Raw genomic sequence first — 23,874 nt, 5'->3', positions numbered from 1 at the left:
ATCTATATGTGTTTGGGTTTTGGTGCAGTTTTTACAATTTTTTCAGATGGGTACTGGTGGTAACTGATTCTGACTAACCTAGAGCCAGTGCTATGCTAAAAGACACTTAGAATACAGTTAAAACACCTACATACACTAGGGAACACTATGTGTTGGGGTACCACTGTGATTAGAATGACCTCCTCTGTAAGCCCCTAGTACATAATAGGGCAGGGGTATTAAAACTACCTCTTAAGACGCCCCACAGGGTGCGTTTGAACACTGGTGAAGGGAGGGGGGCTGAGCTGATGTGTGCAAACACACCCTGTGGCCGTTTGAATTGGGGGGATAAAGTCCCCTTGAATCCTGAGTGTCCCTTGGGTCCAACTAGCCCACCAGGTATCTCCAGTTAGCGCCACAGAGCTGCCTTGCAGAGAGGAGTAAAAGGTGGCACGGCCTGGTCCACCTCTCTGCAAAGCAGCGCAGTGGCGCTTACTGGAAGCACCTGGTGAACTAGTTGCCCCCAGGGGCCCTCAGGATTGAAGGCGAATAATTTCCCCATCTTAAAACGCCCCACAGGGCATGTTTGCACACGTCACCTCAGGCCCCAACCTCTCCCTTCACCACTGTAAAACGGGCCCTGTGGCCGTTTTAATTTGGGAGATTAAGTCTGTGAGAAGGTGGCCTGATTTATGCTGTCCACTAGTTCTAGTGGGCACCTTGTATCAGTCCAAACAACCCCTTATGGTGATAGGTTAAAGACAACCTTTATTGGAAGCTATCCTACTGGTAGCTATAGAGAGCAGCCTTCAGGCTAAGTCTTGAAGGAATGTAAAACAGCTTGTTTTACCAGTCTATAATCTCTTGAATGATCAAATGAAAAGACAACCACACCAGGTATATATTCAAAATATATGTATTTAAGATAAAACACACCCCTTTATGAGATTGGAGTTCGAAGTACTTAGTTTACAAGTTAGCAATTATCAGTAATAGCACAAATACACGTTTGGGCCCTAGGGGCGTACCAAACCATATACCAAAAAAGTGGTATAAGAACCACGACTGTAATAGACACGAGGCCTATAGCCTGTAGAATACCTGGGACCCCAAGGAACCACCCAAGGGAGTGACACAGGGGACCCACGGGGACTGTATGCAGTGTGTAAACACAACCGCGGGTTCCCGTTATCTTCTACGGGCAATGTCGCAGTTGGAAATTTAAAGAATAGGGACACTTCTAATCGAGTCAGGACCAAACCCTTTTGGACTTAAGAAGTTCTAGGGCTAGCACCCATGAGAGCACCGGAGTACTCGAGTTACCTCACCCAGGGAAGCCGGGTGCATAGGTGTCTTTTGGTGTCGGGTCGCGTCGTCGATTTCAATGGGAGTCTGCAAAGAACTGCTGCTGCCGTGAAGAGGAGAAGTGTCCGCAGAGATCCAAGCCTGGATCTGGGATGGAAGGAATCTGAAAGCAGAGGGGACAGAGTCGGGGTCACTTGCCAGTGACCTAGGGCAGGATGGACCAATGCCCACAGATGTTGGGTGCTTCAGGTGAGTTGATGGGTGTCTTGACTCTTCAGCCACGAGGTCCAGGAGGTGTCAACAAAGTCCACGAGCTGGATTCGAACTGTCCCATGAAGTCTGTCGAGTGCTGTGGTGTCGGCGACCAGAATGAACCCAACAAGCCTTGACAACGGCAAGTGACTGGAATTTAGAGAAAGGACTGCTGTGCAGATCAGCAAGGTCTGAGGGACTCACCCAGTGATGGTAAGTCAGGGCACATCTGGAGCAACCAGGAAAGCCCAAGCAGAAAAGGAGTTGCCTTTGTGGGGACCTGCTAGCCAACGGGCTAGTGATTGCGAAGGAGCCTCAAGCGGTCGCACTTGAAGCTGGCCCACAGGTCACTCGTGGAGTGGAAGCCAACAATCTTCAGTGCAGGAGGTGCTCAAGGCTGGGGCTTCTGGGAGTCCAAAGCACAACTTCGAGGAGGACCAGAAAGATAGTGTTGCTGCAAAAGTTCCTGGTGTCCAGGGGTCACAGTTCCACATCACCCACGATAGCCACAGGCCTCATCTTTGCTGTGGACTCAGGGGAGCCTCGGGGAATTCTGGAAATCCATCTCTGGTGATGCAAAGACTTCGGCGTCCGGCGGGAGCTTCAACGATGCAGAACGGTCAGTTGCTTCTTTGGTGCCTGCCAAGCAGGGGAGTCACTCCTTGACCCCAAGGGAGATTTCTTCCATCTTCTAGTCGTGATAGAAAGTCCAAGGTCCAGGATATATGTAGCAGAGTTTTGTACAGGGTAATCTAAAGTCCTAGGCGCCGAGACGCCCATGGGTAATTGTTAGCGCTCTATAAATGTCAAAAAATAAATAAATAAATAAATACTTATAGTAAGTTTAGGGGATGGACTAACTCTAAGGCCCCACCTATGGGTGGGCCTGGAAAGAGGGGTGGTTACACCCATTTCCTTTGTCCAGTTTCATGCCAGATCAGGGGCAGGTAGCCCCTGCAACTGGTTTGAACTGGGCTATGCACAGGGACAGTAAACGTGCCCCCAGTGCAGGACTTCAAAGCACCAGAGAGTGCTCCCGCCCAGCCCCAATACACATCTGCCTGTCTGGGGAGGTGGTCACACCTCCCTTCGACAGGAAACCTATTGTCCAGGCCTCCCATGCCGGAGTTTCAGTCAGCAGCAGGAGGCCAGACCCTTGTCTGTGGCAGAGGCATCCATTTTGTGATGCCAGGGCTCAGGAAAGTCCTATCAGGTTTAGCCAGTGTGAACATGTCTCTCCCTCTAGAAGGGTGGAATGCTACCCCCGCCGCCAGAACTGGCGGGAGGTGGGGGTAGTATTCTAAAGCGTTTGACACCAAACACCACATGTATTGATGCAGCCATTCAAAGTTAGGATTTACCGCGAGGTTATAATGCACTTAGGTGTATATGGTATGGCTGTATCACAGAACAGAATCAGTGGAAGTCAGCGCACTCAAACTTATCAACTCTAAATTCGAAATACTGTTTTTTAAAACAACATCTACCATCTAAAAACACGTAGTGTGTGCAAACCGGAAAAGGTAGCCAACCTTTTCTATGCTGATGTTGTTTTAAGAAGTATTGACATTGATAATTCATATGTTGATCTGGAACTGCATTACCAAGTTTCGCATCAAATGAACAATCTTTGATTTTGATGATCTATAAAGCTCTACAATTAAAGGATCATATTTCATGTTACAAGAAAAGTCACTGTTTGCTCAATTTTAGTTTAAGGAATGATTATGTTCAATGATTAAGTGTACATGGTGAAACAGTCTGTATGTTTCTTGATTGCAGTGCATTCGGTATACAGGTGCAGCAGCACCTGCTTTTCATTCATGTTGTTACAGGTTGGCTACCTTTTCCGGTTTGCACGCACTACGTGTTTTTAGATGGTAGATGTTGTTTTAAAAAAAGTATTTCGAATTTAGAGTTGATAAGTTTGAGTGCGCTGACTTCCACTGATTTTGATCAATAATTCTAGCCACTCCCTTAGCCAGCAGCACTCTTAAAGTATTCCAATCAAAATGTCGTTTGACAGCATTTCTAATTTAACAGACAACAGAGCTGAGACCCTAACATTCACATCTTCACAGGTTAAAGATATTTATGCCCTCATTCAAGATACACCGTCTTTCAATGTCCAGAGTGGGTCCATTTCCCATCAAATTCCACAACTAGAATTTATAGCACGCAGAGCCTTAAGCCAACGGCTACATGCCTCTACATTAATACAATACCACAAGGTACAACGTATTCCTCGTGGTCTACGATTACCGATTAAGCCTTTACTATACAAATTTCAATTCAATAAAGCCTTCATGGAGAAATGGCAGGCAATATTAAATAAATGTTCTCTGGATCTGATTCTTTTATTGATTGAAGAATTGTCACGTACCATTAAGTGTCTAGAAGAAGAGATGAATGCTATTAAATCAGATTTGTCAACCCGCTGTGAGGCAGATTACTGGAAGCTCACTTTAGATGATCTTAACAATAAACTTGACACATACGGCAAAGAGATTCAGGAGAGAAAATTACGTAAATTCCGTCGTGACACTATTGATTACAAGTTGAACGAAGCGTAAACATGGCCGGAGGTCTATGCGCGTAGATAGCCCTACCATAAACCAAACACATCTTCTCAGGAGTCAGTAGTGTCAGATCGTGAATTAGATCCAGCACGAGTACCAATCATTTCTCTCCCAGAACCTTCCACCTCCAATGAGCAGTTAGGATTGTCAGAAGCAACACAGCCATCTGCATCTCAAACACAGTCTTTTTTAGCAAGCGGTCCATCCACTGGTCGACCACCAGATCCAAAAAGACCAGGCGGGGAAAAAGAAGCAGATGCCGAAGCCTGAGGAGCAAGGGCAGAGCCTTGTAATTAATATTTCTTCAATCGATTTGACACAAGCACAGTTACGAGTTTTGAGCAAAGGTACATCCTTCGTACCGGTGCACCACACTAACCCTTTTGAGGTTGAAATCTCGGTGTTTAAATTCATGAGAAATTTATGTTTAAAACATTTTTTCACTAATGTTGTCCCAAATCAACTGACTCAAATTCCCACGGGTGATGCATTCCAAGCTGAACCTGAGATCTTCAAACCCAAAAGTGTTTTTATCCCACCTGTCTCTCCCAAAACATTGGATACATTTGAAATTCTCGTTCGCTAAGATCTGTCGAAATTGAAATTTCACTCACCCACAGAAACCAATTTCAAGAAACATGAAGCTGCCATCATCCGGCAGTTAACCAAAGATGACAGACTCATATTCCAAATGGACAAAACTTTTTATGAAGCAAAAGTTATCTTGTATCTACAAGACACCACAACCTACCTTAAATTAGACCAAGATCCGACAAAAATGATCAAAGACACCCTTATCCAGATTTTAGATCACGCTGTAGACATGTCCTGGACATCTCTGAAAATACGGAAATTTCTTTTAGTGAATTACCCGAAAAGACCACCGCTCTACAAGTTGCCTAAAGTCCACAAGAACTTACATGATCCCCCCTTTCGACCTATTGTGTCTGGTTGTGATTCATTGTTCACACCTTTAGGACAGTTTGTGGATCATTTCCTACAAAAATTTGTTCAGTCATGGCGCAGTTAAGTTAAAGCAAAAACCAAAGGAAATGATGGACGGAGTGTTGAACATTGCAAGCACTCACCCCCAGTCAACTGATTGGGTTTAATCCATCACCGTTCCTTAGCCCACTCTGCCACCCCAGTTCAGACATAGCCATATGCAAATCAGTCTGACCCTGTGCCTCATGGGAACAGTCCAGCCCGAACTGCCAAGCCATGTCTTCCCTGGACCGGAAACAAGCTTCCTAGGACCGGTTTCTGGCATTTCAGCCGTCTTCAGCCAGGCTTGCTTGAATCCAGTGGCAAAGTGAGCAAGGGACTCACGTCTGAGCATACCCTGCCAACTTATGGCAAACAAAGCAAAAACCAAAGGAAATGATGGACGGAGCGTTGAACATTGCAAGCACTCACCCCCAGTCAACTGATCTGGGTTTAATCCATCACCGTTCTTTAACCCACTCTGCAACCCCAGTTCAGACATGGCCATATGCAAATCAGTCTGACCCTGTGCCTCATGGGAACAGTCCAGCCCGAACTGCCAAGCCATGTCTTCCCTGGACCGGAAACAAGCTTCCTAGGACCGGTTTCTGGCATTTCAGCTGTCTTCAGCCAGGCTTGCTTGAATCCAGTGGCAAAGTGAGCATGGGACTCACGTCTGAGCATACCCTGCCAATTATGGCAAACAAAGCAAAACCCAAAGGAAATGATGGACGGAGTGTTGAACATTGCAAGCACTCACCCCCAGTCAACTGATCTGGGTTTAATCCATCACCGTTTTTTAGCCCACTCTGCCACCCCAGTTCAGACATGGCCATATGCAAATCAGTCTGTCCCTGTGCCTCATGGGAACAGTCCAGCCCAAACTGCCAAGCCATGTCTTCCCTGGACCGGAAACAAGCTTCCTAGGACCGGTTTCTGGCATTTCAGCCGTCTTCAACCAGGCTTGCTTGAATCCAGTGGCAAAGTGAGCAAGGGACTCACGTCTGAGCATACCCTGACAACTTATGGCAAACAAATCAAAAACCAAAGGAAATGATGGACGGAGTGTTGAACATTGCAAACACTCACCCCCAGTCAACTGATCTGGGTTTAATCCATCACCGTTCTTTAGCCCACTCTGCCACCCCAGTTCAGACATGGCCATATGCAAATCAGTCTGACCCTGTGCCTCATGGGAACAGTCCAGCCCGAACTGCCAAGCAATGTCTTCTCTGGACCGGAAACAAGCTTCCTAGGACCGGTTTCTGGCATTTCAGCCGTCTTCAGCCAGGCTTGCTTGAATCCAGTGGCAAAGTGAGCAAGGGATTCACGTCTGAGCATACCCTGCCAACTTATGGCAAACAAAGCAAAAACCAAAGGAAATGATGGACGGAGTGTTGAACATTGCAAGCACTCACCCCCAGTCAACTGATCTGGGTTTGATCCATCACCGTTCTTTAGCCCACTCTGCCACCCCAGTTCAGACATGGCCATATGCAAATCAGTCTGACCCTGTGCCTCATGGGAACAGTCCAGCACAAAGTGCCAAGCCATGTCTTCCCTGGACCGGAAACAAGCTTCCTAGGACCGGTTTCTGGCATTTCAGCCGTCTTCAGCCAGGCTTGCTTGAATCCAGTGGCAAAGTGAGCAAGGGACTCACGTCTGAGCATACACTGCCAACTTATGGCAAACAAAGCAAAAACCAAAGGAAATGATGGACGGAGTGTTGAACATTGCAAGCACTCACCCCCAGTCAACTGATCTGGGTTTAATCCATCACCGTTCTTTAGCCTACTCTGCCACCCCAGTTCAGACATGGCCATATGCAAATCAGTCTGACCCTGTGCCTCATGGGAACAGTCCAGCCCGAACTGCCAAGCCATGTCTTCCCTGGACCGGAAACAAGCTTCCTAGGACCGGTTTCTGGCATTTCAGCCATCTTCAGCCAGGATTGCTTGAATCCAGTGGCAAAGTGAGCAAGGGATTCACGTCTGAGCATACCCTGCCAACTTATGGCAAATAAAGCAAAAACCAAAGGAAATGATGGACGGAGTGTTGAACATTGCAAGCACTCACCTCCAGTCAACTGATCTGGGTTTAATCCATCACCGTTCTTTAGCCCACTCTGCCACCCCAGTCCAGACATGGCCATATGCACATCAGCCTGACCCTGTGCCTCATGGGAGCAGTCCAGCCCGAACCGCCAAGCCTTGTCTTCCCTGGACCGGAAACAAGCTTCCTAGGACCGGTTTCTGGCATTTCAGCCGTCTTCAGCCAGGCTTGCTTGAATCCAGTGGCAAAGTGAGCAAGGGACTCACGTCTGAGCATACCCTGCCAACTTATGGCAAACAAAGCAAAAACCAAAGGAAATGATGGACGGAGTGTTGAACATTGCAAGCAATCACCCCCAGTCAACTGATCTTGGTTTAATCCATCACCGTTCTTTAGTCCACTCTGCCACCCCAGTTCAGACATGGCCATATGCAAATCAGTCTGACCCTGTGCCTCATGGGAACAGTCCAGCACGAACTGCCAAGCCATGTCTTCCCTGGACCGGAAACAAGCTTCCTAGGACCGGTTTCTGGCATTTCAGCCGTCTTCAGCCAGGCTTGCTTGAATCCGGTGAATGGTGATGGATTAAACCCAGATCAGTTGACTGGGGGTGAGTGCTTGCAATGTTCAACACTCCGTCCATCATTTCCTTTGGTTTTTGAGCAGTTAAGTTAAAGACACTACCCATTTTTTAAATCTCTTGGACAATGTGGCTGAACAATTTTTACCTTCGAGGCTCTTGTGTACCATAGATGTCACAGCACTTTATACATCAATACCATTAAAAGAAGGTATTGAAGAGTGTGAATGGGCACTTCTCCAGTTACCTGAATTAACAACTAACAAAGTGTTCATCCTTGAACTTCTGACATTTTGTCTTCAGCACAGTTACTTTCAGTGGCAAGACGAGTATTCTTTACAAATCAGCTGCACCAGCATGGGTTTTTCTGGGGCCCCTGTTTATGCCAATACTTTCATGTCAAAGTTTGAACAAGATCACATCTTTAACAACATTCAATGGAGCACCAATCTGGCTTTCTACGTCCGGTTCATTGATGAAATTTTTTTGATTTGGACGAATACACGAGCGTTACTTGAATCCAACATCAATAAATTGAACGCTAAAAATGCCCGCATCAAATTCACGCACAATATCAGTGTGGATTCAGTGCCATTTCTGGATGTATTGATCATCAAAAATAGCAATTCTTTTTCGACCTCAGTTTACTCCAAGCCCACAGATAGGAACAATTTATTGATGTATTCCAGTTTCCACCCCCCTTCTTTGTTATGGAACTTGCCTTTCTCTCAGGCGTTACGCATCAAAAGAATAACATCAGATCCCAACCTCTTAGAGGAGGCATTGTTGCAACAAATCAATAAATTCAGAGCCCGAGGTTATCCGGATCACGTGTTACAAGCAGCAGTGGTCAAAACGCAACAAAGAGATCGTACAGAATTGCTATCACCTAAACCAGTCCTCATGACCCGGAATAGACAAGTATTTGTATCCAAATATTCCACCAATTCGTTAAACATCAGTAGAATTATCAAACTGAGGTGGGAATTACTTCAACATGAACCGGATTTCAATGGGTTATTCTCTGAACTAGGCCTGGGCAAAATTTCCGTTCCGTTTGCGGAATTTGCGATAATTTGGCATTTCCGCGTTCCGCGGAGAGCGCGGAAATGTCAAAATTTCCACATTCCGCAGCTTTGCGATAATTTGGTTCTTGCCCGCGCTGTAAAATAATACATTCTCGCGTGCGATCGCCTTACCTGAATCCCCGCGTTCGCCGACAAGTTTTCCCGATCCGGTCGCGTTCTCCATGAGATGTTGTATTGTTTTAGCCATTTGCGCTGTCTCGCAGTGACGTCATGCGTCGCGCGATCACGTCTTTTTTCTCACGATCATGCACCGCGAGACAACTGAAAACAAGATGGCCGCGCCCGCAAGCAACCACATGGGTAAGTTGGCGACCCGCAACCATGCAGAAAATCTCGCGAACATGCCGGAAAAAAACGTCCGCATCTTCGCGATATTTCCGCTTGTTTGCGGAGATTTTTAACATTTTCGCGATAATTTTCGGAAGTCGCTTTCGCAAATTCCGCCCACCCCTACTCTGAACCACCACTGTTCGCATACACACGCAGTAGGAATATCAAAGAATTGTTAAAAAGACAACTATTAGTTAACACGGTACCCTTTACGGGTATGCGTAAATGCCACAACTGCGTCAACTGCAACAACGTGATGACTGGGAACGTTATCAATCACCCACATTCTGGTAAACACATCTCACTCAAATACAACGGAGATTGCAACAGTACTAATGTTATTTACACCATTAAATCTCCCTGCGGACTTCTGTACGTAGGTAAAACCTCGCGCAAAATCAAGGTTCGCATCTCCGAACATAAAAGTTCAATCCGGACACAAAACCTCAAATCAAACTTGGCCACGCACTGGTTACAATTTCACCGCTCAATTGAAGTTCATAATTCTAGAAACTGTTTTATCTAGACCAGGCACCGACATTTCAAAGGTTTTAGCCCAAAGGGAAGTTTGGTGGACAAAATTCCTTCACACACTGGTACCAGCAGGACTCAATGATAAATTGGAAATGCTATGTTTTATTTAAATCAAGTAGTCTGTAAGTACTGTCCTTTCCATTCATTTATCAACCACGAGTTTATCTACGACCTTAATTTTGTCTCGTGCTAAAAAAAAAATTTTTTAGGGGCACACGTGTTTTTTCAGGAGTCATTCTCGATCACTCACTCTGTGGTTCCCACTTTTTGCATGTTTTTCTATTTATATTTATTAGTATCATTCATCGGAGCACTACATACATCTGCAGAACATTAGGAAAGGCCGTTGTAGACACATCAATTTTTTCAGTTTGTTCAGCTGTTATCATCATTTTCAGTCAGCGGCATCATATATCAAATCTCTCCAGTTTATTGTACTTTTCACATTCATTCAATTACGTATCCTTCACCTAGTTTGTTTGATTGACAGAGCAGATCTCCATTGTGCATATAGCATTCCATTCACCTTTACTTTCATAATTAGTGCGACGTACACTGATTACACCACGAGTTCATTGCCAATAGTGACCGGCACCCATCAGTTGCCGTCGGATGATCAGTACGGGGTACATTTCAGGTTATTCACTCCTTCACGGAGTCACAAGTATTAAGGTACTGCGCCAGTCTTTTTTCAGTGTCTACAGTTAACGCATACGGGGTGACGTCAGACGCGTTGCAGCAATTTTTAATATCAGCGTACGCGGATCTTCGCTGCGGCTCCACAACTAGTGCACTCGGATCGCCTTGCCGCTCAGGTTTGATGAGATTTCTCTACTCATTTGAGGTAAAAGGGACACTTTGGGCCGTTAATATTATTGTCCGTATTCTGCGAGTGGCAACAAGCAAGGTCCAACGACCGCCAAGTAAATAACCTTATTTCCCCGTGTTGTTTCTTTACGATTCAGGTTTCGCCGCAGACAGCTGTTTCTGTATAAACATATGGGCTTGGTTGGCTACAATATTATCAGAGACATTTTTGGCCTTTTTGAACGAGTTAGAATTCTGGTGTTGATTTACATCACAGTTTGATAAAAGGTATAGAGCTAGGAGAATGTGATTTTCTGAGATTCTCACATGTCTAGGGTAGTTGAACAGTGAGTTCAATCTGTGTTTCTCATTTTTTAGAAGTGGCTGTTTTTTATTAAGAGGAGTGCGGGCAATAGCTCTCTAGACCGAGAGGAGATACATTCAGCATCCAGTTTATGGATTAATGCGATTTCAGTAAGGATTATGAACTCAGTACCCAAACCTATTTTTCATGTTTTCTCTACTTTCTCTTTATTTCTTTTCTCTTCTTCCGTGTTCTCCTCACTTGAGTATATCACTGGTCACCAAAAAAAAGGGTGCGTGTTTGTTCGTTGATTGGCTTCTGCCTCTCTCTTCTTCACGCAGAATGACGACACTACACAGTCGAAACCATTTTCAACTTTATTCACTCTTGTTGATTCTTGTTTGGTTATAGGACTAGTACAGGTGTGTTCCTACCACTCTGGTCATGCATGTTGTATCCACGGATAAAGTGCATTCTTGCTTTCTATATCACATACAATGAATATGTGCAATATGTTCTTTTGTTTTATCTTTTTAACACACAGGCCCCTGAAGAAGGGATCGTTGAGAATCGCGAAATGCATTGGGCAAGAACCAACCACCACAATCGCCGTTAATTTCATTGTTGCAAATTCTATGCTGATGTAATTTTAAGAAGTATTGACATTGATAATTCATATGTTCATCTGGAACTGCATTACCAAGTTTCGCATCAAATGAACAATCTTTGATTTTGATGATCTATAAAGCTCAACAATTAAAGGATCATATTTCATGTTACAAGAAAAGTCACTGTTTGCTCAATTTTAGTTTAAGGAATGATTATGTTCAATGATTAAGTGTACATGGTGAAACAGTCTGTATGTTTCTTGATTGCAGTGCATCCGGTATACAGGTGCAGCAGCACCTGCTTTTCATTCATGTATTACAGAACAGCCATAAGGAAGTATTTCCGAAAGCTGCAGAGGGGCTCAGATCATGCTTGGGCACCCTCTCACATAAAACCAAGCACTCTGCCTTCAGCATTGTCAAGGTCTGCCATAGGAGTGGCTTATAGGTTTATATGTGTCTGTATATATGTGTGGATTTAGGTAGCCTATACCTATGTTAGGGGTGCAAGCACACCCTTACCCAGGCTGCAGAAGCAGACCTGTGGTGCCATTTTGGAGTGCTTCCCAGGGGTGGCATAATATATGCTGCAGCCCCTGGTAGGCCTCTGAGGTACCTATGCCCTAGGTACATAGTATACCATATACTAGGGGCTTATAAGGCACTCCAGAATCCAATTAGATATGTACCTAATGTACATGGAAACCATTTTAGAGAGGAGGCAGCTAGGCTGTGGTCCTGGTTAGCAGGGCCACAGCCAGACTAAGGTCGAAAAACAGTGAAACACCAGCAAAATGTGGGGGTACCCATGTGAAGCAGATCCTACTCTCCTACAAAGTCCCCTTGAATCTTGAGTGTCTCTAGGGTCCAAGTAGCCTACTAGGTATCTCCAGTAAGGGCCACAGAGCTGCATTGCAGAGAGGTGAAAAAAGGGCACGGCCTGGACCACCTCTGAGCAACGCAGCACAGTGGCGCTTACTGGAAGCACCTGGTGGACTAGTTGGCCCCCAGTGTCCCTCAGGATTGAAGGGAAAATATTTCCCCATCTTAAAACCCACCACAGGGCGTGTTTGCACACGTCACCTCAGGCCCCATCCCCTCCCTTCACCACTGTGTAAACGCTCGCTGTGTCCGTTTTAATTTGGGAGATTAAGTCCCCTTGAATCCTGAGTGTCCCTAGGGTCCAAGTAGCCCACTAGGTACCTCCAGTAAGCACCACAGAGCTGCGTTACAGAGAGGTGCAAAAAGGGCACGGTCTGGGCCACCTCTCTGAAACACAGCACAGTGGCGCTTACTGGAAGCACCTGGTGGACTAGTTGGCCCCCAGGGTCCCTCAGGATTGAAGGGGAATTATTTCCCCATCTTAAAACCCGCCACAGGGGGTGTTTGCACACGTCACCTCTGGCCCCATCAGTGAGAAAGTGCCATCTTTCTTACATGGTATGCCCCCACGTTTTGCTGAATTGCTGATGTGCTTTGACTGAGTGTGCCCTGGGCTCCTGCCAATCAGGTGCCCTGGACATGTGTTCCTTCCCTAAAACTGTATTAAAGCTGAAACCCAATTGGCATCTCTGGCCACATGTCAGCCCCTGGTAAATGGTACCCTAGGTACCCAGGGCATTGTGACCAGAGAAGACCCCTAAGGGCTTCAGCACTTATTGTGCCACCCTTAGGGGCCCTGCACCCTGACATCCACACACTGCCTTTGCAGACTGAGTGTCCTGGTGCAGAACTAAATAAAGAGTCGACATGGCACACATCCCTGTGTGCCATGCCCACAAACCCACTGCCCTGGCATACATCAGTCACCCCTCTAGCTGGGTGCCCTATGCCAGTGGTGTGGGCACAGGTGCATGAGCCCTGTACCCCTACAGTACCCAGGGCCATTCCTGGACACTGTAAGTGCAGTGATGCCATTAAGAGTATATGGTGCTGGGAGGTTGTCATTACGAACTCCACAGCACCATAATGGCTACACTGAAGATTGACAAGTTTGATATCAAACTTCTCAGCACATTAAACCCACACTGATGCCAGTGTGGGATTTAATGTAACATGCACTACAGAGGGCATCTTAGACATGCCCCCTGAAACCAAACCTACAATCCACATCTTGTCTGAGAGGCTGCCTACGCTGCCACACAGCAGACATGTTGCTGGACCCCTGGTTGGAGAGCCCCCCGCTCTTCTGGGCCTGCAACAATGCACATCCTGGGCGAGGTGCTAGGTCTCCTCCCCCAGGATGGGCAGGGGGAAGTTTCAAAGGCATACTGCCTCTGTGAGCTTTTCCAGACCACTTGCTGTACTCAGCAACTGGCCCCCACTGGTTCTGACCCCCACTCTGGCGGGAAGACTGGCGGGAAACCCTATGTGAGGAAAGGAGTTGTGCCAGCCTGTGCCAACTCCACCCCTCAGGTGGGAGAGGCGAGGTGAAGCATAACTCCGGGCCCTGGCCATCTTGAGGATGGGGAGCCCTGCCCAATCAGAGATAGGCTCCTGTCCCCCTCCCACAGGAGAGGAGCAGGATAGGGGATGTACTCACCCCAGGACAGGGACCTATTGGTTCCTGCCCTTCCCCTACCTGTAACGCCAATAAACTTAGTATTTAGGGGTACCCTGAACCTTCCTTCCTCAGATCTCGATTTCTAAACAAGAAAGAAGACCAAGAAGAAGAAGACCTCTCGTGCAGCTGCTAACAAGAGGACGATACCAACTGACTTGGCCCCAGCCTTACAGGCCTGGTGATCCTTGAACCTGCTCCTGATAAATCCCGGCATCTACCGCGGACAGCGACCTCAAGAACCCCCGAGGACCTGCCTGCCTTAACCCTCTTAGAGACTGGGACTCCCACGAGCAGTGGCTCTGCTCAAACAGCAACACCCCTGGTGCCAGCCAGAAACCGCGAATCCAGCCCACTCTGCACCCGTCAAGACCGCCTGTGCCCGAGTGGACAAAGACCCTGAGGACGTCCCCCCGGCGATTCTGACCTGGAATCCAGTGCCCAAGGACCCTCCTCGATGACCTAGACGACGCCTGCAGACTCAGAACCAGGGACCCCTCCAACCGCGACCAGCAGAGGGTAAGATTTCCCGACGTCCAAAGTCCTCCCTGCACCCGGCGCCCCCCGGCCTCCTGTGCCCAACTCCAGGGTGCCTACCTACCTTCCAAGATCCCAACTTACCCCTCGAAGTGTTGGTCGCTCCAGAAGATCCACCGTCCCCTAGCCTGCAGCATTTTTTCCCTTTTAAAGATCTCCATTGAATAACATTGAGCACCCGACGGCTCAAAAGCACCCTGCACCCAGCCGTCCGAGTGCCCCTGGCAGTGCAACCTTTGTCCTATCCTACTTCCACATTTGCCCTGAGCAAGTGACCAGGGGCCCAGCTCCCACAACCTTGTGGCCTGCTAGCCAGCAGCCACCAACCGAAGGCCCCCTGCCTGTCATTGGATAACATTGGGCCTAACTACCTCTGCACCCGGCTGCCCCTGTGCCGCTGAGGGTGTACCAACTGTACCTACCTGACCCTGGGAGACCCCTGAGTCAATGCCCAGAATCTTAACTCTGCCAGTCGAGTACTTACCTAAAAGCCGATAACTCACTTTTCTTCCATAGTCTGACATTGACTGGTTTCACTAGGAAATTCTTCTGTGTGGAGTTTTGAAACTTTAAAATATTCATCTAAAATCAGCTGAACTACGAATTCTGATTTACTCACCTGCTATCAGGAGAGACATCAGGGCTGCATCTTTGAGTCCAGTACTTATCCTGAAAAGTAATTCTAACCTTACTTACCAGTAACTTGAATTTCCTTCCATAGGATATCATTGCCTGCTTTTTGCTGAAAGTTTCCAAGTGTCGATTTTTGAAACTTACAAATATTCTCTAAAAATCGTGCCAACGATAAAAACGTAATTACTTGCCTGTTATAGATAGAGGTCCCAGTGCTGAACCTAGGAATCCAGCACTGGATTACAAAAGTAACGTGGACATACTTTACTTGCAAATTGAATTTCCTTCCACAGGATAACATTGGTAATTCCAACTGAAAAAGTTTCTGTCAAGTTTCAAAATACAATAATATTCCTTAAAAATCACTACTGTAACCAAAACGCTTTTACTTGGGGAGGAGCCTAGCGCGCAACCAAGATGGCCGCGTAGGTGCGAAGCTCCCGAGGACCTCTGCGACCTCCTGAATTAATCCTGATTATATCCTGTCTTTGACGAGGGGACTGTGTCTGTGTACCCGAGCTGAGGCGGCACCCGTTTTCCGTTTTCGAATCGTACCCCGGACACGGGTGGGAGCACCGATCGAAGATTGCGGCCTTCTCCGCGCCGGCCCCCCGGATTGGAGTTGTGGGGCGATCCGGGGACAAAGCGAACAACAGCGGCGGGCAGGGCTGGGCGACTCGCGTACCCCGCGCTTTCACTTTCGCTTTTGCGCCCTCCTTGTCCTCAAGCGAGGTAGGGTTGCGGAGCGGGGTGCGGTGGTGTGGCCTTGCCCCTGTGCCCGGCTGACCCGCCGGCTGTGAGCTGTCCTGCGGTCCAGTGGTCACCCCCCCCCGGAACCCGTGAACTGGTTTATCGGCCCTTTCGAGGAGATTGGCACGACTTTGGGAGTGCGACATGTCCACAAAGCAAGATGGCGACCGGGCCAAGGCGAAATCGACCCGCCGCGGCCCGGGACATCAGTCAAACAGTATGGACCGCTACACCCTCCAGAAGGGATCCCCAGAGGCACAGCGTACATCCCCCGCGGGCCCGGCTGAGGCGTCTGCTCAACCCGCGGATCTGACCCTCCGGGACGTCATGGGCGCCATTGCCGAGATGAAGGCCTCGGTGGACCAGCGCTTTGATACTCTGGCGCAGAAGATAGACTCGGCCCTGGTGGAGGTGGGCCTGGTGAGAGCCGACTTGTCTAAAACAAATGAACGGGTCGATTCCCTGGCCCACACCACCTCAAGTCTCACCACAGACATGGCGGCCCTTCAAAAGGAGGTGCACCGGCTTGGCCAGGCGAGCGCCATGATGGACCGTCGATTGGAGGACGCCGAGGGTCGGGCCCGGAGGAACAACGTTCGTATTGTCGGGGTGCCGGAGGGACGGGAGGAGGAGGCGGCAGATTTGTTTGTGGAAGACCTGATCCTCACCCATCTCCAGCCCCGGGGGCTGAGTAAACTTTTTGCGGTGGAACGTGCTCACAGGGTCCCCGGAGGAAGCCCTAAGGTCGGAGCTCCGCCGCGGCCTCTCATTGCCCGGATTTTTAACTTTCGGGACAGAGACGCTATCTTGCAGACTTCCAGGCTACAGGGACCGGTCAAGCTTGATAATATGGACGTGAATTTCTACCCTGACTTTACTCCGACGGTCCAAAAGCAGAGACTGAGTTTTCTCGGAGTTAAACGTCGCCTACGGGACATGAACCTTAAGTACTCAATGCTTTTTCCAGCTAAGCTGAGGGTGGAGGTGGATGGTCGCACGCACTTTTTTGACCGTCCCGAGGCGGCTGGGGACTGGTTGGATACTCTGCCTGGGGATCGGGGCCGGGGGGGTGGGGGGGTGCGGTTGGCGGGGAGGGCGCGCCAGATCAGAACTGAGGGGTGAATAGTAGGCCTTGCTCTGGACAACATTTTGGTTACCATTCACTGATCGTGTATGTTCCCCTCCTATGGAGGTCGTACGGGGTCCGTTGGGGGCTTTCCCTCCTCCTCTGGGGGACTAGTTAGTTTTTCATCTATGGGGCGACAGGCACACTGCACTTTGGGGGGGCTGTCTGGGCTCATGCAGGGGTGCAGGGAGGGGGGAGTTCTGTTGGGATGGGTGGGTGGGGGTGGAGTGTTGTTTGTTTGCACCGCAAGGCGAACCCTTTACTGTATTGTTGTTTTTGAGATGCTCTTTGGGGGACGATTGATGGCTTCCATGTATGATGGGGGGTAGGGACCTGACTGTGTTATCATGGAACGTTAACGGACTGGGGGATAGGATTAAGCGTGGTGTGGTCCTGCAGTATCTGAAACGAATTTCGCCAGATGTGATCTTCCTGCAGGAGACACACCTTATAGGTAATTCCTTTCATGCCATGAATCGGAGAGGCTATCGCTTGGTGGCCCATTCGGGCTTCACCTCAGGCTCGCGGGGAGTGGGCATCATGATTAAGAACTCGCTCCCATTGGAGATTGATGAGGTGCGCCATGATGAGAGGGGACGTTACACTGTCTTGGTGGGTAGAATGGAGGGCAGAGTGGTCGTTTTTGTGTCAGTGTACGTTCCGCCGGGGTTGCAATCTACCACGTTTGCGGACCTGGGGCGCCTCCTCCTTGACCTCCCGGATGGGCTTCTGGTAGTTGGGGGGGACTTCAATGCGGTGGCTTCAGGGTCTATGGATCGCCATCCTCCCAGGGACCTCCCCCGGGCACAGGCGTGGCTGTCTGGCCTCTTAGATACACTAGGATTGGTGGATTGCTGGCGACTAAAGCATCCCGCGCAGCTGCAATACACCTTCCACTCGGGTGCCCATGGTAGCCTCTCGCGGCTTGATAATATCCTTGTTCCTGCGGCCTATGCTGGGAGGGTGGGAGAGGTGCGCCATTTGGCGCGGGGTATTTCAGATCACTCCCCACTACTGCTGCATCTTGGTGTCTTCCCGAGGGGGGAGGGCAGGGTAGCCCCGATCAATGCCTGGTACCTGCGCGACCCCACTATTCGAGCCGAATTGATCAAATCCTTGCAGCGGTACTTTGAGGAGAATGTGGGGTCTGTCCCTTCTGCCATCTCCCTTTGGGAGGCTTTTAAGGTAGTTCTTAGGGGGGAGGCCCTCTCCTTTATCTCCCATGCCCGGAGGCGCGAGCGGGAGGAGGTAACCCGGGTGGAGGCCGAAATTACTGAATTAGAGGGTGACCTGGGGAGCGGGGTGACGGATGCCATATTGCATGTTCTACACCTCAAGCAGGCGGCCTATAGGGCCCTCGTCACGGAGGCGGCCAGGGGCCTCAGTAGAGAGCAACAGGGGCGACTGTATGATGTGGGTGATAAGGCTGGTAAATTGATAGCGTGGTTGGATAAAAAGGAGAGAGCGAGTCGTGTGGTTCCGTTGATTGAGAGGATGGATGGTGTATGTGTCACCGAGCCGGACGCCATTGTCTCCTGCTTCGCGGATTATTTCCGCGAGGTATATTCCCCGGTTTCTCCCTGCTCGGAGGAGGATTCCCATGCCCTGCTACGGGACATCGCGCTGCCCTCCCTCTCGGTGGAGGACAGGGATTCGCTGGACGCTCCTCCCACCTCGGACGAAATTGCCCTTGCTATCCGCTCGGTCGCATCTGGCAAGGCCATGGGCCCCAATGGCATCCCTATCGAGCTGTATAAGCTGCGACCGGATGTACTGGCGCCCCACCTGCGCGCGATGTTCCTGGCGGCCCGCTCGCGGGGTTCCCTTCCGCCGGACCAGCGTCTGGCCACGATCGTGGTGATCCACAAGGAGGGGAGACCCCGTGAGCGGGTCACATCCTATAGGCCTATCTCGCTCTTGAACGCGGAGCCCAAAATCCTCGCCAAGGTGCTGGCCAACCGGCTGGTCGGCGTGGTGGGCGATTTGGTCCACCAAGACCAGTCCGGCTTCATACCCCATCGTAACACGGCCCTTAATCTGCGACGCTTGCACGGGGTGCTCGCGCGTGTCCCGTTCGTGCGGGAACCGGCCATCTTGGCGTCCTTGGACGCCACCATGGCGTTTGATACGCTCGAGTGGCCATACATTTGGGCGATGCTGGCGAGGTTTGGCTTCGGACCGGGCTTCATCAGGTGGGTCAAGTTGTTGTATTCCGGCCCATTGGCGCAGGTGGTGGTGAATGGACGAGTTTCGGCCCCATTCGCACTGGGACGGGGCACGCGACAGGGTTGCCCCCTGTCGCCTCTCCTGTTTGCACTGGCCCTGGAGCCCCTGGCGGAGTGGCTGCGGTGGCACCCTTCCATCCGTGGTCTCCGCTGGACTCCCGAGAGTGAGGACCGTGTGTCTCTCTACGCTGATGATATCCTTCTATATCTCGCCTCCCCGCGTAAATCACTGATCGTCCTAGTTGATGTTTTGCGCTCATTCGGTCGCAACTCAGGCCTCGTCATCAACTGGGCGAAATCCTGTGTATATGTGCTTGCCGGGGAGGCTCCGGTCCTACCACGGGACTGTCCGATCCAGATCGCCTCCCAGGGGTTTCGGTACCTGGGTATATATATTACTCTGGACCCGGAGGCCCGCTACGAGCGGAATTTGCTGCCCCCCCTCCAGCGCTTGAGGGAGGACGTGGTGCGTTGGCGGCGTCTGCCGCTTTCGCCGCTTGGCCGAGCGGCCTTGTTTAAAATGATGTCGTTGCCGCGCTTTCTGTACGCTCTCCAGAACACTATGGATTTGGTTCCGGCGCGCTACTTCCGAGAGGTGGAGAGTTTGCAGCGTCGCCTGTTCTGGGACGGGAGGCCGCGTATTGCCTTGGCTAAATTGACGCTCCCGTGGTACGATGGGGGGGTTGCCCTCCCGGATATTAAACGGTATTACTGGGCCTCCCAGTTAGCTGCGATTAATCATGGCCTTTACGGGCCCGCCCTGAACCCGGCATTTGAAATGGACAAGATGCTCCTGCCCGGTGGCGACTACAATCGGGCGCTCTACTCTGGCGCGCCGGACCCTCGTCTGACGGGACCGACGCGTGTCATGGTGCGTGTATGGCACGCGGCTAACGCAGCTATGGGGTGGAAGGACCGTTTGACCCGGGCGTCACCGCTATATGCGTCGGCGAGGTTGGGCTCCTTGTGGACCTCGAAGGGCTTCGAGAAATGGGACACGATCGGCATCAGCACAGTGGGAGATCTCTGGACGAGGGGGGGATTCAAAACTTTCGAGATGCTGCAGACGGAGTTTCAGTTGCAAGGCAGTGAGTACTTCCGGTACTTACAAGTCCGCCACGCGCTGGGCTCCGTCTTCCCGGATGTCGCGTCCATTCCGGAGTCTTCCCCCCTGGAGGACAGAGTGCTGGATGGCCATGTCCCAGACAGCACGATCTCCCTTATATATAAAAAACTGATTAACGACCGATCGGGCCTGCTGACTGGCCTCCGCGAGGCCTGGGTTGCCGATGGGCTGGAGTTGGACGACGAGGACTGGATGTCCGCGGTGGCCTCTCCGAAGGAGGTGGCCATCCCGGCTCGCCTTCGCTTCGTCCAGCTTAAGATCCTCCACCGGGTTTACGTGACGGGGCCAAGGCTTCTACGTATGGGCTTAGCTGAGGATGGACTGTGTAAGCGTGGCTGTGGTGCCTTGGCAACTTTCTTGCATATTCTGTGGGAATGCCCAAAGGTGGAGCGATTCTGGCGTGGTGTGCATGAGGTCCTGCGAGTGGTTACGCGTGTCGTGCTGTTGCCTGAAGCGAGGAGATGCTTGCTGAATGTGTGGGAGCCAACTGACTACTCGGTCCCGCAGACGCGGTGGGTGACTCTGGGATACATGATCGCTAAGCGTGACATTGCTCAATTGTGGGGATCCCAGAGGCCTCCGGCGGTGTCGGCCTGGAAAGAACACATGGATTGGTGTATGTTTCGTGTAAAGGTGGTGTATGTTGCGAGGCGTAAGCCTGGGGCGTGGGTGAAAATCTGGGGCCCCTGGAACGCCTATCGCGGGGGTATTTGCGAGCCGCCGCTGCTGCCGGCTGCTTCGCCAGCTCCGTCCCCCTAGCCGACCCCCTCCCCCAGCCATGGGCACGTGGTTCCCCAGTCCCTGATCTGTTCTCATTCCCCTCTTCAGAGTTTGGCGATTGGTTGGGGTCCCCCACTTAAGGAGCGCGTGCTGTCACTTGGGATTGCGGGTTGCCTTGCGGGTGTGGTTGTTTTTGTGTTGTTGTGTTTTGACAAAAGGAAACCGTATTGTTGGTTTGGAGTTATGTGGCCTGCACTACTGATATCTCCTGATTTACCCTTTTTGCACCGCCAAGAGATTTTTCTGTATGTATGTCATATGCTACTGCCACTCTAGCGGCCGGCCAGACGGTTGTAGGCCCATACTTGTAGCTATTTGAGATTGTAATAAACGGTTTCAAAAAAAAAAAAAAAAACGCTTTTACTTAACTGTTCACAGCTCATGTCCCAGGACTGAATCTAGGATCCAGTCCTGTGGTTAGAAAAGTAATCTACAAAGTAACTAATTGTATTTAACCAGAAATTCCCATTGAGCTCAATGTTGCATTGTTTGAAATTGTGTTGCCTATTGCAACAAACTGTAACTATTGCATTAAAAAAGTCTATTGCCTATTTGAAAAGTATTTAACTAAAGTAACTCATCCTGAGAAAGTATATTTTGATACCTTGTTGGTTCTAAAATAAAACAACTATCTGGCACATGCATCAAGCAAAAATCTCCTCGCAAGAATACCGAATCGCTAAAATCGTCCGTTAGCGAGTGGCAAACAACCAATTCCAATGCATCACCCCCAATAGCGAAAAAATTAAGACTCGCTAAAATAATCCTCGCTAAATTAAAGAATCACAAAAAAAAGAATCGGTAATAGCGAAAACACAAATAGCGCCTGGCATTAGCGATTAGCAAATAAAGAATTGCTAAAGAATGCATCAAAAATCGCTAATACCGAAATGCTTCAAAATCGCTATTTAGCATGAGCAGAATAAGGGGAGTCAGAATCAGGAGGTAAAGTTGCAGACACAAAAAAAAAAAAAATAATTCAAAGTGTACCACAGGTGTAATCAATCTGAAAGCCTTCAAAAATGGGCCTGGAGACCCCGTTTCCTTTTACAAAATGGCAGCCCTCTACGTGCTCGCAAGGAGGATGAGAATAAATGCAGCACCACAGCGCAGGAGGGTGATCCAGGAGAGGGTATTCAGAGTGCGCATTACATTGCTGGGCCAAAATGAGGATGAAGTATATGACAAGTACCGTCTCAATCGTGGCATGATAATTAGGCCTGGGCGGTAAATTCCGTTCCGCTCGCGGAATTTGCGGAATTTGGGTAATTTTGCGTTCCGCGGAGAACGCGAAATTGCCCAAAATTCTGCTTTCCGCGAAATTTTTGCTTGTTCGCGTTCTCAAAATGCGTGTTCGCGAGATATTTCTCCCCGAGCACGCAAACAGCGATTGTGAACAGGAAAAAAGCATCGCGAACAAGCAATTCCGCGTGTTCGTGGAATTTCTGCTTGTTCGCGGGGATTTTTACCGTTTCGCGGAGATTTGCGTAACGCGATTACTCAAATTCCGCCCACCCCTAATGATAATGCGCCTAATTGCTGACTTGGAACCACTACTGCAGCACCAGACACGTAGGACCAATGCCATTCCTGCGCACGTCCAGGTCCTATGCAGCCTGCACCTACTGGCGTCTGGAAGTTTCCAGGGGGTCATAGCGGTAGCGGGAGGCGTATCACAAAGCGCACTTTCATGCTTCTTCCGTAAATTGATTGATGCCATGCTGACAATGATACATACCCACATCAGCTTCCCCACAACCCCACAGCAGATGGACCACACCAAACAGGATTTCTACCAGGTGGCCCAATTCCCCCAGGTCATAGGATGCATTGACTGCACGCATGTCCCCATCTATCCCCCCTCAGCCAATGAGTAACCGGAAGTCCTATCACTCCATCAACGTGCAGGTCGTGTGCGATGCCAAGCACATCATCACGGACATAGTGGCACAATTTCCGGGGAGCACACACGACTCATATATATTCAGATACAGTGGCATCCACAGACGTCTGCTCAATGGAGAATTCGGAGAGGGACTCCTGCTTGGTACATACTCATACCTATTCATTACATCAGTATCACACATGTATCATCATTACTGCCGCTAAGCCTTTGCTTCCCCCCTGTAGGTGACAGTGTATACGCCCTGCGGGATTATATCCTCACCCCCTACATCAACCCATCAACACCACAGGAGCAACGCTACAACGCGGCACATATTAGCACAAGAAATGTGATTGAGAGAACATTCGGGATCCTGAAGAGTCGCTTCCGGATCTTACATAAGACTGGTGGTGCTTTGCAATATAAACCAGACACCTGCTGCAGGATCATAGCAGTATGTGCCATGCTGCACAACATTGCAACCAGAAGGGGGATACCCATAGAGGTGGACAGAAATGACAACTATTGGGATGACCAACCACCCGCACAACACCGACAGTCACATGTGCCAAACACAGCTGAAGGTCAAAGGAGGCGGACATACATCACACAACATCACTTCAGAGCCAGGTAAGAATGAGCCATGACTATATATTTTGGAGTGCTACTGTTTACTTCACATGAGCACTTGTGAAAGTGATGTAACATGATTAGACAAAATTACAGTGCTTCCACAGATTGTGGAGAAAAACATAACCGTTGGCATCACGGGAGTGCTAAGGCAAAATTAAAGTGGCCCATGGTTACACCACCATGGACAGAGATGCAGGAATGAATGTCTAGTGCCGCT

At 49.6% G+C, this 23,874-nt stretch overlaps 1 long non-coding RNA gene across 1 annotated transcript in view; it reads left to right on the top strand.

The window, feature by feature from the left end:
• Positions 1-11,406, top strand: part of LOC146863572 (uncharacterized) — a 46,467-nt gene extending 35,061 nt beyond the window's left edge. Inside the window, exons 3-4 of the long non-coding RNA XR_014978623.1 lie at positions 10,869-10,964; positions 11,339-11,406. This is a non-coding gene — a long non-coding RNA (uncharacterized LOC146863572). The remainder of the gene's footprint in view (positions 1-10,868; positions 10,965-11,338) is intronic.
• Positions 11,407-23,874: the final 12,468 nt, after the last annotated feature.

This window comes from Triturus cristatus, chromosome 2_2 (genome assembly GCF_964204655.1).
Source record: "Triturus cristatus chromosome 2_2, aTriCri1.1, whole genome shotgun sequence".
NCBI lineage: Eukaryota > Metazoa > Chordata > Amphibia > Caudata > Salamandridae > Triturus > Triturus cristatus.
The sequence above is the reverse complement of the archived record's forward strand: the minus strand, read 5'-3'. Positions and strand labels throughout refer to the sequence as shown.